This window comes from Nanorana parkeri, unplaced genomic scaffold (genome assembly GCF_000935625.1).
Source record: "Nanorana parkeri isolate BGI_ZX_2015 unplaced genomic scaffold, ASM93562v1 scaffold1376, whole genome shotgun sequence".
Classification (NCBI taxonomy): domain Eukaryota; kingdom Metazoa; phylum Chordata; class Amphibia; order Anura; family Dicroglossidae; genus Nanorana; species Nanorana parkeri.
The window spans coordinates 396,846-405,759 of NW_017307644.1; positions in this window are offsets into that span (position 1 = coordinate 396,846).

Genomic DNA, 8,914 nt, shown 5'->3' on the forward strand with positions numbered 1-8,914 from the left:
GAATCTCTTTAGATCAGCCTTCCTCAATCAGGGTGCCATGAATCTCTTTAGATCAGCCTTTCTCAATCAGGGTGCCATGAATCTCTTTAGATCAGCCTTTCTCAATCAGGGTGCCATGAATCTCTTTAGATCAGCCTTCCTTAATCAGGGTGCCACAAATCTCTTTAGATCAGCCTTTCTCAACCAGGGTGCTATGAATCTCTTTAGATCAGCTTTTCTCAACCAGGGTGTTCCGGCTTCCTCGGGGGTGCCTTGAAATAATTACACAGCTTCATGACTTTCCATGGTGCAGGCTTCTGACGTGAAGGGGGCTCCTGATGTAAATGGAGAACTCCGATGTGAAGTCCTAGATGTTTGCTCCCTGTATGCATCCATACCTCATGACATTGGGATTTAAACAATTATCCTTTTTTTCATAAACTTCAAAATACATTCTAAGCAAGCCTGCTTTTTTATTGATTGTACAAAATCCAAATTGGATCACAATTATCTTTTGTTCTTAAATCAATACTTCTGCCAAATGTTGGGCACTGCTATTGGAGCTAACTATGCACCAGGTTATGTGGATCTTATCATGAGTTACTGGGAGGACAGGTGGGACATACGGAAGCATAACCTATTTGCCTCCATAGTCATGTATGAGCACTATATTGATGACATCACCTTTACATGGAGGCTATATAGGAGCAGGATCCACATATCAACTCAATCTGACAAAAGGTCTCATAGTGTTTGCCATTGAAAACATTCTTAAAACATATATTAATTAAATATTTACAATTCTCTGCAAAAAAAAAAATATACTGAATTTTTAAAAAGAAACACATTAACACCGTTTGAACTTGATGAGGAGTTGGAAATCAGTACTCTCCTGACATTGACCCTGAGGCACAAAAAAAACCTAATAGATGTATTTGTATTCCTTCAGTCTACCATATGTCCATTAAATAATAAAATGGTAAAATGGCGTGTTTTATTGTATAAATCCCTCGTACAAAAGTGTTCAATTTTTACAGATACTTTGTGAAAGAAGTAAGCAAACACTTGACAGATGTTGCCACCTAGTGACAATCATCTCATATTGCAACTTGTGGCACCTAAGGGATGTGTTTCTGTTTTGATTAATATAGTAGTTACTTTTACCTCCACTTTATAATAATCTAAAATTTAGATTGTCTTTTTATATCTTAAAAAATTTGCTTATAAGAATATTTCCCCTTTTTTTTTTTTTAGAGAAAGGCAGGAAAGGAGCATACAACACGCATACATAGATGAACTAATCTAAGCTGCCACCACCCACAGCTTACAGGCTTGTGGGGAACCTTTCCCTGGAGTCTTATAGTCTGTACACTCTGCGCTCAAGCAGACTGGCACACAGGCTTTGCAGACCACACACACTGCTGTCACTAGCAGGTACAGGTTAGCTAAACCAGGCACAATTACCTCAAGTTAGTACCTCCACTCACAGTCTCCTGCACTAGTGCCGGTCACCACTGGAGGGAGACTCACCCAACTCTAGCTGGCTGGACACACAGGCAGATGCAAATCTTGTATACAATCTAGTGTGCGCTAATGTTTGTGTGACCGCCTAAGTGGTTTCCTCATGCCCACTAAGTTTCCCCTAGCTATCCTCTCAGCTAGAACCTTGGCGTAGCACCGATGATACAATCAATCGACTATACACATGCAACAGACACACAACAGTCTCTTCAGATGTGTGCATTCTTTTAGAACAATCAAAAACCAACGTATTCATTTTATATTTAATAACCTTAGACGGGCAGCGCATATAAAAAGGTAGTTACAAAAAGTTAGAAAAAGGAGATATTACACAATGAGACATACATACATACATACATACATACATACATACATACATACATACACATACATACATACAAGCAAACAGTATGAAAATAAAATGGAATGAAACTTACAGAAATTATGAGTAATCCTGCTTCTGGGGTTGGATGGAAAAACATGGACACACTCTCATGTGAATGGACCCCTTGAATGTGACCATGTTTTGGTTTCAGATCTCCATTATTAAACTAGGAAAATCAAAACCAGTTTCCACCCCCTGAGATCAGCCAATCAGATGGAAGTGGCTGGAGAAGGAATTTTAACATCTTGGTCTTATAGTATAATTTTTCTATTGATTATCTCGGAACCCTCATAACTGTTTCCAGTTATGAATTACGGATCTGAAAGTGATGGTTCAGGTTCCAGCAATTGTTCTGCTATCTGCAGAGTCCAAACTACGGCACTCTGCAGCTAACAGAACCAGAAATAAAGAGACCCAATTATCAGAACTCCTCCATACTGTATCGTAAAACTCTCATGTTTGGTATCAGGCAGCTCACCTTTGTGCCACCACTCGTTCCCTGAAGGTTCTACAATCGTATAACGCATGGAACAGGAATTATAAGGTATGACCTTTTTTAAGCATTTTGAACATTGAAATACACACAAGGTGAGGTGACACCTTTTTCAGTCTGGTGAAAAAACCCACCAGGAGACACTTTATCTGCAACCTCCAGGAAGGGTATACTTTGCTGAACGGTTCCCTGCAGGGGAAGCACGCACAAACATTTAATTAACACAGTTTAGCTAACAAGTTTATGCAACTTGTTTGTTGGCTTCTAGACAGCATTCAGTAGAAGAAATTAATTGACTTTTCAGGATGTCTTATGACAAGAGGCCGAAAAATATGATATTTTTATGGCCGCACCATGACAATACTTATTATTGCTAAAAGGTTTCCCGGACTTGGAGAAGTCAAAAGGAATTTGATGAGTAAAGTAAATCATTTTTCTTTAGTTCTGAAGGCAGCAGAAAGAAAACATTGTTTAGTATAAAATCCAAAATACTTTCAGTAATGTCTACTGATGAAATGTGAGAAATAAATACATTCATAACCTGTTTGGAAGGCAGTGAAGGAAAAGTGTGCACAAAGGCAGTGTATTGTACCAGAAGTCTCTCAACTGTGCTCAGCTAACCACCAGGTGGTATAGGAGAGTGGCGATGGGTAAAGGGTATATACAGTCATGGCCAAAAATATTGGCACTCCTACATTTCTGTCAGATAATGCACCACGTTGCGCAGAAAATAGTTGCAATTAGAAATGTTTTCGGCATTCTCATGTTTATCTCTTTTGTTTGTATTGGTATGTCACAAAAAGTGGAAAGAATAAAAGCCAAATCTGACACATTCCAGGCAAAACTCCAAAAATGGACTGGATAAAATAATTGGCACCTTCTCCAAATTGCAAGAAATAATTGCATTCCAAGTTTTTGTGGAAAAACATGGACAATCTCAAGGTTACAAGTCCATCTCCAGAGATCTTAATGTTCCTGTGTCCACTGTGCGCAACATTGTCAAAAAGTTTACACCCCATGTCGCTGTAGCTAATCTCCCTGAACGTGGATGAAAGATAACAATAGATCAAACATTGAATCTAAGGATTGGTTGAATGGTGGATAAAGACCCTCCATCAACTTCCAGACAAATTCGAGCTGACCTTTAGGCACAGGGTACAACTGTGTCAGCTTGCACTATACGTCGTCATCTGAATGAAAAGGGACGCTATGGTAGGAGATCCAGGAGGACCCCACTGCTGAAACAGAAACATAAAGCCAGATTGGAGTTTGCCAAAACTTACCTGAGGAAGCCAAAATCCTTTTGGGAAAATGTAGACATGTGCACCGTCAAAAAAAATTTTGTTTCGTTTTGATTCGGATTTTGCATTATTTATTTTTTCGGGGGTTTGAAAATCAATCCGTTTTGGGATTCGGACGAAATTCTTTAGCGGTAGTCTGTACGAATGTTCGCTTCTGTTTTGTGCTAATTTTGTTGCAGCAAAGTGTCATTAAAACAGAAAAAATGTTAAATGTCCCTTTGCTGCAACGAAAATTCGTCCACAAACGAAATTTCTTATAGACTACCGCTAACAAATTTCGTCTGATATTCCGAAATTTCGTTTTCGGAAATTCGGATTCGTTTTCATTCGTCATTTTTGTTGTTTGGAAATTCGAATACATAGGATCTCCGAATAACGAAAATTCGCCTGAAAAACAAATTTTCCCGAAACGAATCGCACATGTCTAGCAGAATGTGCTGTGGACAGACGAAACAAAATTACAGCTTTTTGGTAAAGCCCATCATTCTACTGTTTTCAGAAAAAGAACAATACAGTCCCTACAGTCAAACATGGTGGAGGTTCACTGATGTTTTGGGCTTGCTTTGCTGCTTCAGGCACTGGATGTCCTGACCGTGTGCATGGCATTATGAAATCTGAAGACTACCAAAGAAATATTGGGTGCAATGAAGGGCCCAGTGTCAGAAAGTTAGGTCTCCGTCAGAGTTCATAGTTCTTACAGCAGGGCAATTGAAAAGATGGACACTGGCACTCCAAGGCAAATCTAGTATGTCTATTTATTCACATACTTGTTGCATATTCAAAACACTAAGTACAACGTTTTGGGGTCTCACAGGATCCCCTTCATCAGGCAAACAAGTGATAAATGCAAGTGAAACACAGCAATCTATATACACACCAACATGATGATGTCAGAGAGACTCTTGGATTGGTTCACAATTACTGTTGGTGTGTATATAGATTGCTGTGTTTCACTTGCAAAAAAAACTTAAATGCTGAAGGGTGGATCTGATTGGACTGCATGTGTGAATGTTGACTGTTTTTTTAAAAAAAATCTTTTTATTCATTTTGCATGTTTAATTATACAACATGACACCAACATGGTGCCTAGACATCAACACTTATTAATACATTGTGGCATAACACATGCCCATTCCTACATAAAAAGTCGATTTCCCATCTTATGCGCCCGGGACTGTGCTGAAAACAGATTCGGTGGAGGTGTGGCTCCTCCCTCGCAGGCATGCTACACATATTCTGGTCATGTCCGTCCCTGCAGTCGTTTTGGTCGCAGGTGCGGGACATCACGCAGAAATTTTCGGACTGCCAAATACCAAACTCTCCCTCCTTTTTCCTACTCCACCATAACTCACGGCCCTTGAAGGGCTATAAGAACTCGGTGATTATTCATCTTGTCAACGCAGCCCGCGCATGTATTCCGGCCATGTGGAAACAGGCGTCACCTCCCACCATCCAGTTATGGTTTAGTAAGATCAATGATATTAAACTAATGGAAGACCTTACCAGCACCATCAAGGATACAGTGTCCCAGTCCTGTCGTACATGGTGTTACTGGAACTCTTGAGATGAATCCGCAGAGAAACCCCTTTAGAGCATCCCTCATTTCCTCTTTCTGCTACCCTTTCATCCCCTCTACTCCCCCCCTTTAGCTCCACTTCTAGGTTATGCTCCTACATTGTCTATAGGGTTAGTGGGTGGCCGGGAAGGCCCTGCTGGCCCAGACGGTCAAAATAGGAGCGCTGTACTGTTTTATTCTTCTATATGTTTTGTTGTAAATGCAATACATGTGGCTTTAAAATCAAAGACTCGGACTCACATCTCACCGAACCCCTCGACTCCAGGTGGCTGGTAAAGCGAGGGGTGTTCGTAGCCAATCGCCATTGATATGCAGTATATTTTGTTTATTTCTTTTTTACCACACTGTATGCCTTAAGTGATTGATGTTGGTGGCTGCGTCCACCTTTTAGTAGACGTGTGTGAGCTGATGTTGGCTCTCTTTGTACTCTATACTTGATATGCTCAATAAACACAAGAATAAAAAAAAAAAGAAAACAGATTCGGGGCGAACTCTGTACTCTCTCCCCGCCCCTGCTGGGGTGTCTCTCCCGTGTAATATAGGAAGTAGAGGTAGGATCGTTACAGGTAACATCCTATCAGCCAGTTATCCCTATAGTGGGTGGTCACACCCCTAGCGTAGTATTGGATTCAAGCCACCCTGACCCAGGGGCGGAGTGGGCCGGGGGGCAGGGTGGCAATTTCCCCCCGGGCCTCTCTATCCGCGCTTGTCGGTGGAACCAGCACGCGCCGTATGCAGCTTCTAACAGCGTGGGAGACGGGAGGCCGCTTTTTTGGTGGATGGAGGGATCAGGTGAGCATTAAAAAAAAACATTGGTTTATTTTATTTTCCAGGGGACATAATTTGTCAGGGGACGGTCTCCTGAAACCCTACCTTCTCAAATTTCTGAGGGCACCCCCTGCAGGCGTACACCGCTTTGTCTAACGGGAGGGAGGCGTTGACCAAAGCCTTCCATGCTCCCAGGGAAGGAGATTCCGCCTTCCTCCAGTTGAGGACTAGGAGTTTTCTGGCATAGAATAACAGGTAGATCAGCAGAGTGCGCAACGCCACTGAAGGCACTATGTCATCTATCAGGCCCAGTATACACACTCTGCTTGTATTGGGGATTGGAGTATTTAGGATGGTTCTCACCAGTTCACTCACTCCCTGCCAATAGCCTTGAATTGCCGGGCAACTCCATAGGACATGGGTGAGGTCTGCCGGTTTGTGTGGACACCGCCAGCACGTAGCAGTGGCCGAGGCCCGCATCCTGGCTAGCCTGGCCGGCGTGTAGTATGCCCTGTGGACTATTTTGTATTGGATCAATCTGTCTCTTGCGGATATCAGGGTTGTCATAGGGCTGTCCCAGATCTCCTCCTCGTCCCCCTGGTCCCAGTCAGGACAGACTAGTCTCCAAGCCTTGTGACAGCTTTCCAAGGACTCATTCCCCTTGCAGGAAAGTGTCTTGTATATCACCTATAAGGATTTATCTAGCCCCTCAGTGCGTAGCAAGGACTCCATCCTAGAGATGGAGAGGGTCAGCCTGCCCCCAGGGAACTGCGTATGGAAGGCATGACGTAACTGGAGGTACCTGAAAAAGTGGCTATTTGAAGGATAGACGATTTAATCCTACGTGCCTTCCCATTCCAGAGGAACTCTGACACCAAAGCATCAATGGTCCTAAAAATCAATTTCGGTATCCACACCGGGGAGTTTCACAAAGTATATAGGAGCAGTGGCAGAAGTTTCATGTTAACCAGGTTAACACGGCCAATCAGAGTTAGGGGCAGATTTTTCCAGACTGAGAGCTGGGCCTTAAACTGGGCTATCACTGGGGAGACATTAAGCGCCACAAAATCTGATATAGAGTTGGAGATAGTCAGACCCAAATACTTAATCCTGGCGACCTGTTGCAACTGGGTAGTAGATACTATCGAGGCATGATCCAATGGGTCTAATGGAAGGTATTGAGATTTAGACCAATTAACAGACACCCCCGAGCAGGTAGGGAATCTCCACAAAATACCAAGTGACTCTACTAGTGATTGTTGCATGTCAGCTAGAAACAAAAGCATATCATCGGCATATAAAGCCACTTTTTCCTCCAGCCTGCCCACTCTAAGACCCTGGATCCCTGCGGACTGTCGGAGGGCAGATGCAATGGGTTCTATCGCCAAGGCAAACAGTCCGGGGGATAACGGGCATCCCTGACGTGTGCCCCTAAGGATCGGAAAACTTGAGGACAGGATCCCCCCCATATTTATGGCGGCTCTTGGCTGGCTATACAATACCGCGATCCAATTTTTTCAGAACTGCTTGCAAATACCTCCAGTCTACCGAATGGAAGGCCTTCTCGAGGTTCAGGGAGACGATAGCTCTGGCTCCCGGGTTATCATGGGTGTATTTGGGTGTGCGTGAATAATCTTCTAAGATTAATGTCCATGGACTTTTGGGAAATAAATCCGGTTTGGTCCGGGGCGACAACACTGGCAATGATCCTGGACTGTCTAGTGGCAAGAATTTTTGTAAGAATCTTAAGATCCATGTTAAGATGCGAAATTGGTCTATAGGATGAGCATAAAAGCAGATCTTTATTTGGTTTGGCTTCATACATGGATTGGGGGAGGACCTCTGCATTCAAACAGGCCTTTGTCACCCTTCTCATACAGTGCCTCCTTCTACCCATTAATGATCACCTGGGTTACAGATTCATGGTGGAGTAAAAGGTCTCTGCGGACCCCTAGCAGTTCCTGAAGCGTGTCCGGGGACGAAGCCATCGCATGAGCAGTAGCGGAGTTGGCCTCCCTAGCTGAGAGAGGTTGAACTGAGCAACCGACTTAACATGCTTAATCGCAGATATGTATTCACTTCTAGTGGTGGCCCTAAATGCATCCCAAACAACAATTTCAGCGGCTGTATTTTGATTTATGGACCAGAAGGTAGACATGTGAGGCCGCAGCGATGCTTTCACCGTATCATTAGACAGCCAGTCCTTCCTCTATTACCCAAGAGACGGACAGAAAGTGGCAAGTGGTCGGAGAGTCCCCCGGGCAGATATGTGGAGTCTAGGACCTGGGCCAGTAGTGCGTCATTTGCGAACGCCAAGTCTAACCGAGAAGAAGAACCGGACACATGTGATATGTAGGAATATGATCTGGAAGCCGGATGCTTCCAGCTCCAAATCTCGGTGAGGCCCGCTGTCTCTGCCCAGTCCCTCAATAAGGTATTAACAGTCCTGTGGGGGTTGGACGCATCTAAGGAATAATCAAGTATGTTATTGAAGTCCCCCGCCACCAGTATCCGGGAGGGAGAGTATGGGGCCAATTTCTCTAAAATAGTATGTAGCACCGTCCCCTGGAAGGGGGGTGGGATATACACATTTACCAATGCAAAAGACTGCGACTGATGTTCCAGCAGCACTACCACATATCTACCTTCAGGGTCAGTTATGACATGGTTAATCACACTTGGAAAATTCTTGTGCAGTAAAATAGTCACCCCTCTTGCATAGGAGAAGTAGGTGGCATAAAATTATCTCCCTCTCCACCTCAGGTGGGTTTCCTGCAAAAAAACAACCTGGGGGTTATGAAGAATCCGAAGGACCAAGGCCAGTGGCATAACAATCACCATAGCTACCCAGGCTGTCGCTATGGGGCCCGGGGCACAGTGGGGCCCGGCCA